The 10,285-nt window shown below is 38.8% G+C and overlaps 1 long non-coding RNA gene across 1 annotated transcript; it reads right to left on the bottom strand.

The window, feature by feature from the left end:
• Window positions 1–642: 642 nt before the first annotated feature.
• LOC146441094 (uncharacterized) lies at window positions 643–8,443 on the bottom strand. Its single transcript, XR_014849785.1, has 4 exons — window positions 8,231–8,443; window positions 7,590–7,751; window positions 3,586–3,755; window positions 643–1,515 (listed from the first exon to the last, which is right to left on the bottom strand). It is a non-coding gene; the product is annotated as an uncharacterized LOC146441094 (long non-coding RNA).
• Window positions 8,444–10,285: the final 1,842 nt, after the last annotated feature.

Consider the following 10,285-nt stretch of genomic DNA (forward strand, 5'->3'; position numbering starts at 1 on the left):
ACAAGCCACAATAGGTCTGACATGAGAATGTGGGCTTGGAGAGGCCACTGTCAGCCTTAGAACTTGGAGACTTTGGGAATGTGCCATGCGCAGACAAAGAGACTCCAGAGCTCATGAGAATCAAGTTTGTCCCCATTTGTGTGTGGCAGTGCTGTCTTTATTGGCATTTGACTCCCTGCAGAGCAGCAGAGGGTCCTTTTAACGTGGAAGCTTGGTGTTTGTGAGGGCCTGCAAAGAGCCTTCTTGGGTCAGTAACTCTGATCCCCAGCTGTTGTTGGCAACTGTGCCATAGCTCCTTTCATAAATGGAAGCAGCCTGTTTTCTGATCCTCTCCTCAGCTATTCCTGAAGCTCCCTGCTGTGAACATTAAAAATCATCTTGTGATACCCACCCTAAGTTTATTCCCAGACAGACTGTAATGCTCATTTATTAATCCATTTGACCTTTAATAAACCAGCTCTTTCCATAACCAGTGTTTATTCCACTGATGTGTTTCTCTAGAACAGTCATATTTTCACAGCCTCTAGACTCAGACAAGCTCTCCTAGTGTTCTCATAGAGTCCACACATATCCTGGGCTACCCTAATTGCTCTTTTCTTTACCATTTGCATATATTATGGTTCTCTGGGAAAGACCAGACAATTAACATTGAAGTTCTTTTTGTTTTTTACTCAATTTTTAAAAGAATGTGTCTGTTAAAGAAATAAAAGCATTGAAACCATAGGACTTGTGTATCTTTCTCTCAATAGCGTTATCGATGAGGTTTTTTCTCTCTCCTTTTACAGACTCATGTAAATGTTTTTGTGCTGCTGTCTTGGAGAAGGAATGTTGCAGCTCCATCAGCGCTGTCTAGTGCTGAGGAACTTCACAGCTAGGGATCCATTCAGGCAGTGTTATCTCTCTCGGCCCATCCTCTGGTCTCCATACAGGCTGAAATGTTTCTTGATGCCAAAGTCTGTGCAACAAAATTTTACTTTCCTCATGCTTTACATCCAGTGGTAAGCTTGGCTTACTTAGGCTTACTGGATTTTCCCACAATATACGTTGATCCATGTATCTGGCCTTGAAGTGTTTTTAGGAAAATGAACATGCAGATTTTGGAAGGGATTCAAATTTGGGCCTCAATGGAAGCTGCTGCTTCTACAGTGCTTCTGTTTGCAATGTCAGCGATTTTCAGAAGGTTGTTTGTTGTCGGGCTTGAATCAAGATAAGGAACTTTCTGGTAGCATGCTGAGACAAGAGTGTCCTGTTCTTGGCTCACATCCCATTTCTGGTCTGTGCTTTCTGTCACTTTGCACTGCTGACCTGGGCTGGCTGCTCTTTTTATTTCACTCAGCATTGTGACTTAGTAGCTGGTGATGACACTAGGATTGCTGATTACAGGTGAAGGCATCTGAACAGTGAAGGAGTACTGTTCTTGCAGAATTGATTCATGGGGATGTTCACCTTGAAGCAAGCCTGGAGTGCACCCTTCAGGAGGTCTCACTTGTGACAGACCAGCAGAAATGTTTCTTTCTATATGGAGAAAGTAGCAGGATTTATACTGCCATCTATGTCTCTTAGCTGGGACTGCTTATTTTAGCAGATCATTGCCCGTGGCTAATGAGAAGGCATGGTTAGAGCTCACTGTTTTTTTGGACGCTCAAAAGCATGTGACATTTTAACTTTCTCAACCATGGTTTGATCCACTGCACACATACTGTTAACCTGTATGAATTATTTGCATTGTTGATGCTTGAGATACTGGTGCAGAGCCAAAGGAACTGTTCAAACATAAAGTACATTTGAGCCCCATAGCCAGAAAATGAACTTCAGCAGTCACTGCACTGAACTGTCTGAGTATCTGATATTCAAGATATGTATGCTTTAAGTGGATGAGTGTTGTTCAGGTAAATCAGCATGGCCCAGGGTAGGCTTCTGCCAGTCACACTTTGAAAGCCAGAGGGCAATAAAACTGCTCAATTTTGAATTATGTGAGGCGCTAGTCTGGATTTTAATTTCTAGAGACAAACTGTTGAAAGTGTTCTTTGAAGTGTTCATTATTATAAAGCAAAAGCTTTTTTTCTTCATCACACTGAAGAAAATGTTAGACAGCTTTTCCATTTCAGATACAGGGATTCAATTATCAGAAATTTGTAAATGCATTAGAAGATTTAAAATGTAAATCATAAAGGATTTCCTTACTTGGATTTATTTTAATCCAATAGAAGAAAAGCAGGACAACGTGGGGACTTTTCATGCAGGGCCATTTTGGACAACAACTAAGAAAATGACAGCACCTTACTTAGTTTCTCTGCTTTATGTAAGTCCATGCAGTTTGAACCTGGAAGTGCTATAAAACCCCCAGAGCAGGAATGTGTTCCTTCTGTTTTACCTGCAGAATTGCTCAGTCAGTTACAATCAATCAGAGCTGTGTATATAAAGCCATCACAAGTAATGATGCATTAGCAAAACACAACTCAGCTCTGAGCTTGATTTGCTCTGTTTATATACCATACTATGCTCTGCTTGCATGAGTAGCATTTAATGCAGATAGTATCTTTTCACTTTTATACAGGTCACAGAGAATATAAAAAGTGTTGAAGACAACAAGCACAGAGTTTTTCAATATAGTTTTATACAATTTTAAGAGTAAATCTTGGCATTAAAATAGAATCTGCTGATGTTACTGATGCGCTCTGGAGGAAGAAGGGCAAATCACTCATGCAAATGGAGGAGTATAAATCATAGAAACTCTGCCAAACTTAAACTGTTGTGGTTGTTAAGGAAGAATTAGTCTGCGATGGTAATAAGTCACTTACCAAGCACATAGTGCAATAAGGACAGTAAAATGGTGAGTTCATCAGACTGTCTTGATTGATGGCTGCTGAACATGTAGGCAATACAATTCAGTCTCTACAGTGCTGCAGCATTCACAGGAGAGCTGCCAGCTCGTTTCATGGACACTTATACTACACAAGGCAAAAGGGCTTTTGAATTGGTGTTATGTGTTGGTGCCAACTTAAAATGATAAGATAAAAAGTAAGCAGATAATCACAATAACTTCTCCTCCCTGAAAACCCCGAGCAAGTCATTAGTCCATAACAGAAGTTCTGTCACCCAGCTGTGCCAGTACTGATTTAGTATTCTGAACTTTTGCCTCTGCTTTAGAGTGAGCTTTGCCCTGTGCTTAAGTATTATCAAAGAGAAGGCTTAATTCTCCCAGCTGAATCTGATAATGCTCTTGCCTGTATTACTTGTGGTGGAAGCGTGAGATTCTTTGTAAATGCAGTACTTATTAGTTCTGTGACTTCACCTAGTTCTCCAGTCAATCTGCAAACTGCTTTTATGTAATAGTTATCCAGGATAAGGGAATATATTGGAACTATTCCTAAACAGAGACATATTTTATTGTCACACATTTTTATGGGTTAGAAAAATTGAAATTAATGCGCAATTCCCCTAAAAAACCTCAGATAATTTACAGTTTATATGTTCTTTGTTACTAAATGACAAAAAATCAATTTCTTTGCAAAATTTAGGGGCTAACAATTTGTGGTCTCACATTGCTATCCCAACTAAATTAATTTAATCAAAATTGCTTACCTGAGAAGTCCTGACTGTATGTTGTGATCAGCAGAGCCCTTTCAGTTTTTTGTAGCATAGTGGTTATTTTTGGAGACAAGTTATATTTGAGCTCCTTAAAAGTGGGGATGGGGGCCACTGTCTTTGGTTGATTTGGATAATATATTTGACCATTCTACAAACTTGGAAGGCTGAAGGATAAGAAGAAATAGGTAAGATAGAAATTAAATATGTGTTCTGTATGGGTGTGCTGTATGGAAAAGACTGTTTTAAAGACGAAATAATGACTATTGCTCACCCTACTCTCCCTCAGTTATCTGTTTAGCAAATGCTAATAAAAGTAAAATCTGGTGGAAAAATGTATTTGCTGCAGTACTCAAGTGGAAGTTTCAACAGGTGCATAGTTATGCTGAATGCAAGTCAAATAACTTGGAATCAAGTTCTCCATGGTAGTCACATATGGTAGGCAGGAAAAGCTATGTAAAGTTTCTTTTGTAATCATGATTATAAACTGCCTTAAAATGGACTGACTCGTATTGTTTCCATTGCCACATCTGTAAACAGTGTGTCTGCATTGATCAGAATGACAGATGGATCTGCATTTTAAGCTGTAGATGAATGCTTACTATAAAGACAGCTGTGCTGGTGGAAGAGGTGCTTTCTGTGAGCTGCTAATGTCTCTTTTGCCTTTGGAAACTGACCTGATGGATGTGCAAACAAACTCATCTTCACTCTTTTGGTACAAAATCAGCAGGATTAGACCAGATCAGCTATTTAATCAGCATCAGTTAATCCAGTGATGTGTGATAAAGTCTTTATGGAAGCACTCTACGTGATCATCTGCACCACTAGATCTGGAAATCTAATTCTCTCAGGCAAAGAGGCGGTGACAAGCAGCTGAAGTTGGATCTTATACCAGAAAAAAGCTGCCTTTGCAGAAGGCCAGCTTCCCATTGCCGATTGCAGAAGCTCTGGATTGATTCACACACTAGCAGAGAAGATTCTTACTGCATTTTCTGTGCACAATTTTTACAAACAGGAGCAGCAAACACTAAAGCTTAATGAGTTGTGAAGCTCGTTCTGAACTCCTAATGTCACTATCAGGAATAACTAAGTGTTTCTAGATGTCCTGTAAAAATGGAACTGCAGTGCAATTAGTTTCCAACCCTGTTTCTGTCACCACTTTTTCTCTCTCCAGTTCTTCTGCCTGTTTCCTTATTTACCTCACAATGATGCTGCCGCCATTAATTGTAGCTACTATGAGTTTTGTAGAGGTGAGATGTGGAAAAGACACAAAGCTTTTAAACACAATCTGCTGTTGGTAAAAGTCACCTGAATGTGGTCTGGGTTATCTGTATTTAACCAGGGATTCTTCCTTCATTCATGAGAACTGGAGTGTTCCAGTCTCAGAAAAAGTGAAAATGTATGGAGGGAACAGCAAATGAAGTTAAAGTATTTCCTGAGTGCCAGTGATAACTGCCCCCTTAGCTACTAATTCTGAACCTGTTAAGCTTTGCTGGAAATAGATTTTGGTCTCTGATGATCTTCTTGTTGTGCAAAAATAGGCTTTGTAAGTCCACCTCCACACATGATTAGTGTTTCTTAAATTGACTAGTGATCAATTAAAATGGACTGTAAATAATTATTCCTAGCATTACATATTCTGTGGAAAGATTTTGGTTTTGGCCAGACAAATACTCCACTAAAAATCCCAATTATATAAATAACAGGGCATCATTGTAATAATGACTGGGAATGGCAGCTAATTAATGCAAATTGACCCCTCACTTAACATTATCAGCTTTTACTTTCCTGAAAAGCTTCTTATCCATGCCACCGTATGCTTTTTCTGTTTAAGTTACAGCCAAACCCTTCCTGACGAGCACTGCCATGGCAGATAGAGGTGCTTCTTTCTCCTGTCCCAAATTCCCCATAACCCTGTGTACTCAGTAGCTGCCAAGTGTTCCTCATCAGTTCATGCAGGTGATCTTTGAAGTCTTCTGAAACAAAGTGCCTGTCAATTAAGAACAATAATTTCATGTCCTTTTCCTCCAATATTTTATGTGAAACCCTCTGAAGGTAAAATGCTGTTGTGGGGTTAAAAACAAACACCTCATAAGGGCAAATAGTGAATGTCTAGGGTTTCATCTCAGTCTTCATATGGGATAGGAAGAGTTGTTTTTTCTCTCTGGATCTTGTTCTACCATTTGTGTAGTGATAAAATGTTTTAAATCATTCAGCTTTAATTTCATGTGTTTTTCTGCTGACCTTACCAAAGGTGGCAGGCATGACTTTAGCCCCAAAAATGTTTTTGATCCCACTGATGATTTTTTCCCCCATTTTTATTCCCATCATTTGGACCGAGAAGAATTATTTATGTGACAGACGATATCATACACTAAATGATCCGTAACACTTTTGTGGGGAATAGCAGCAGGACTAATAGTTCTCTTGGCTTCTGAGACTACAAGGGGGCTACATGAGTTGCTTTTATTCTCAGTGCTGAGACATCTTCCATGAGACTGCAACTCATGTAGCACATGTAGCTTTATTTTAAGCCAAGGTGCTTACCTTGACCACTGACACATTCAGATTCTGTTGTACTTCAGCAGAAAGGAGTCACAGCTGCCATAGTGTTTCTAAGTAAGTTTCAAGAATTAAGGGTAAACCAACAGAGTACTGTCTTATCTCTGGTATTCCTCAGAACGACCATGTCAAAAGCCTTGCTAGAGATACTGGGATGGAGATGTTGATGATTGCTTGCATTGATCCTAGTGTCTTGATCCTTGAGTTATCTGAAGTTTGGGAATGTGGTGTGCCTAAATATGTGTGTAGAGTAGAGATGAGAGGGGGGAAATGGCAGGCACAGTGGTCTTGAGTTGGTTTGAATTGTCAGGAAGAAGGAGAGAAAGAAAGAAAATGTCCTTATTTCACATTTCACTGAGTTTTAGATTAAATATAACACTTTGCAAGGACTCGGAGAGATGTGAGAATCAAAAAGATGATATCTTAGTTCTTTAATCCCCTTTTGCTTGTACCCTGCAAAGAATACCCAATGATGCTGCCCTTGCAGCTTTTGTACATGATCAATCATTCAGATTCTCATTTACTTTTATGTGGCTTAAGGGAAGGAAAATGTGGACGAGACTCTTGCTCCAATTAATAGTAACTGAGTTTGTGCTTGTGTAATCAAAATTTGTCTCTAAGATGACATTTATTTCTGGGAGGAAGGAGGATAAACCTAAACTGGAGATTTTATGGGATACTGAGAACTGAGATTTCATGGAGTGCCCACATTCCTGTGGCTGTTCTTTTCAGCTTTAAGTTTTTAATGCTAGAGTAATTTAAGGCTTATTAAAATCAGGGGAATAATGGAATCTGAGAAAAATTAAATCAGCAGTTTATTCTGGTAAGAAAGACTAGCACCCTATTTGGATTCTTTTAACTTTCGCACAACTGCACACAGCAGCTTACTGAGAGCAAGCACCTTCCCCCAATTGCTGCGTCAAGCAAAGTCACAGTCTTTTACAGGAGCCAAATTAATTTGATTCCTGAAGCTGTGCATCATGACAAAATGAGATGTCTTGCCAAGCCGGACTTTTCTGAGGCTTCTCTCTCATAAATCCACTTTATGATAGCGAAGTCGTGCTTTGTAGGTGCTCTCAAATGCCTTAATTCACATTAGGTAAAGAGGCTATGAATAAACAGCCAAGAAAATCCAATTGACCCACAGGCAAGTCAGCAAGATCACTATTTGTTAGGCGAGTGGGTGTGCTAGGCAAACACTGCTAATCTTCTAAAACTAATCATTGCGTGCTTTGTTGAACAGAGAGATTTTTGTGCCTCATAGTGTTGCTGCTACTTATTGCCAAGGAACCTGCACTGTGCAATTGTGACTATGAGAGGAACAACTTACCCTTTTATTTCATTAAGGAAAGATAACATAAGATATGGGTGAAATGTACCTAGCTAAAGCGTTTGGTGGCTTGGGAAGTCTATATAAGGGAAGAAATGTAATGGCTTACCTGAAGTGACCTGCTCTCATTTGCATCTCCCACTCTTTATCTGAGTCTGTGCAGTCAATCAATATACGTTGGGGACAAATCAATGTGTAAGCAGTGCAGACAGTGTTCTTACAGATACCACTCTTTACATGAGGAATGTTTTGTGTTGCAAGGTATCAAAGACTGAAAAGACATCAGGAACATGTGATGTATGGAATGTCTTTTTAAAACAGAGCGAAGAAAAAAATCTATCTTCTTAGGCTTTTGTGTAATAAGCTCGATATTAGTTAACAATGGTATGTACTATTAGTACAAAAAAATAAATAAACAAAAATAATGTGTTTTATCAGTAACGCAAGCCAAAAAACATACCCTGTTTATACTTGAAGAGAAAATACATATTCATATTATGCTAATACATGATTTATATATTACCTTGGAGACTTTTTTTTTTTTAAAGGCAAGCAAAATAAAACACTACATTTAAAGGGCAATAATTTAATCACTAAGCTTAGCTAAGAGTCTTTTGGCAATTTTACCAAGTCAGAAAAATATCTAAGGTTGAAAAAGTAATTAATTTGCTTAATGATTCTTTGTGGTATAATAAAAAATAAAAGAAATGCCTGAAGTACAGTATTACTGGGCTAATCTAAGTCATTCACCGAGAGCTGCAAAATCTTGTGTATTTCATAAGAAAGGCTCATCTGTCAGGCCTTGCTTCAAGGGGTCATTACTGTAAATGGGTAGGAGATGTTGTCAGATGATAGCCCTTTTTTAAGCTTTATTATTTGTGCATTGTCACACAGTGTTTCTTCTTTTTTCAAGCTGTATGTCAAAATCTGCATATGCTAAAACCCCTTGTTTTCCTCAATGAGAAGAGGGACGTCCCAGATTCATTCCGAAGCAGGAGATGAGAATAACTTCTCAGTTCGTTGCTCAGCTTGAGGACACAGAACTGTTGGGATGTTAATAGGCCTTGCAGGGGCTCCATCATTTCAGCCTTAGCAGTTGCTGTGGGAACTCTCTTCCTCCCATGGCTGGAGTTTGTTCTGTAGCCTGGTTAATGACATAGTTGTGATATGGGAGCTGCACCCAAGCTCTCTTCAAGTCATCTGTGACTCAGGGTTCAGCTGGGCCACTCCATTATTGAATTAGTCTCCATAAAGATGTGTCGCCCTGTTCAAAGAGGAAATATGTCCCTTCACTCAACGAGTTTAAATATAGTCCTGTGTTTATTTCTTTCCATACTAACATGGGTGTTTTAAACATAAACTTTAACTGCCAGATGAATTTTATTTACACATTCTAATACAACTACAGAAGTCATGCACTTCATTGTGAAATCTATGCTGTGCTGCTGTGGGACTCACTGCAATCAACATGAGGTGTGACATCTCACAAATTGCTGTGCCAGCATAATTCATGCCTCAACTGAGGTGAACAAAAGATCTACTTTTAATGTGTGATGCTACAAAGATAACAGGGCTTAAAGTGTTGAATTTTGGCAGCCATTTGTATATTGTTACATTTATAACAAACTGGGACTCTGATTCAAACTTCATGTCTGTCCTAGTAATGGGAAGCCTTTATAGAAACGCCATACTTACACGCCAGCAATCTTTGAAAGTTTATTCCATGGATAATTCTAATTGATTTTGCATTTCTACAGTTAGAACTGGTCTGTGTCTACTGGTGCTGTAGATATTCTCCAACACTTCTCAAAGTTTCTTTTCAATTTACATTCTGTTACAGCTGTATTATTGTAACAGAATATGAATTGAAAAGAAATACTAAGAAGTATTTTCAATTTCCATTTTGTTGTGTTACAAGTGACTTGTTACATTTTTCACTGCAATAATTCAACACATTGCTGATACATATACGCATAAATAAGGACAGTCAATCTGCTTTGAGTTCTGGTATGGCAGAACTACTCATGTACCATTGTAGATCACTTGTCATTATTACATTTTAACTTAAGGCAACAATAAAATAAGGATGAGCATGCATTTTCATGACTGCCATGATTTAGAGGTTTGTGAGCTCAGGTTGTAACAGCCATCAAAATTTTGCATTTTCAAAGATAGTTGTTTAGAATATTTGTTATATTTTTAAAACTCATACTGGGTGATCAAGCCTGAAGCCACCCAGAATAGATGGCAGAAGAGAAGGAAGAAAGGTAGAGCTTTTTCTAGAAAGAAAGTAAGGTATTAAGAGTTTTTAAAAGTTTGGCACTGAGGTGTTTTCACCAGAGTTCTGTCAGCCTTTTGCTGGAGTCTGTCAGTGTCACGCAAGGAACAGTTGCTTGTTATTATGTTATTTGCCCCTTCATGTTCAGTCCACAGAGCATATGGAGTCTATCTGTTTATTGAAAAGAAATCAAGGCTCATGGCAAAGGGATTTATGTTGCCAGTTTGGAAAGGCCCAAAATAAATCCAGGGAGTAGTTCAGATGAACACCATCCCATTTCCCTAGCAATGAGTACAGTGTGGGCCCTCTTCAAACACTTTTTTATAAAATAGGCATAAGTCAAGTTTCACATGAGGGAGAGTATCCTGATGGAGACACTGGCTTCTGTGCAGTTGTTCTGCAGCTTCCTTCATGATGTCAGGGCACTAGATGGAGAGATGCACTTGTTCAGTTATAGTAATAAGAGACACATTGGAACCTGTGTGACCTTCATGGGGATCTCCCACTTAGTACTGATTTCCTACTCT

This window comes from Lichenostomus cassidix, chromosome 2, assembly GCF_008360975.1.
Source record: "Lichenostomus cassidix isolate B80296 chromosome 2, HeHo_3.0, whole genome shotgun sequence".
In the NCBI taxonomy this organism is placed as follows: Eukaryota; Metazoa; Chordata; class Aves; order Passeriformes; family Meliphagidae; genus Lichenostomus; species Lichenostomus cassidix.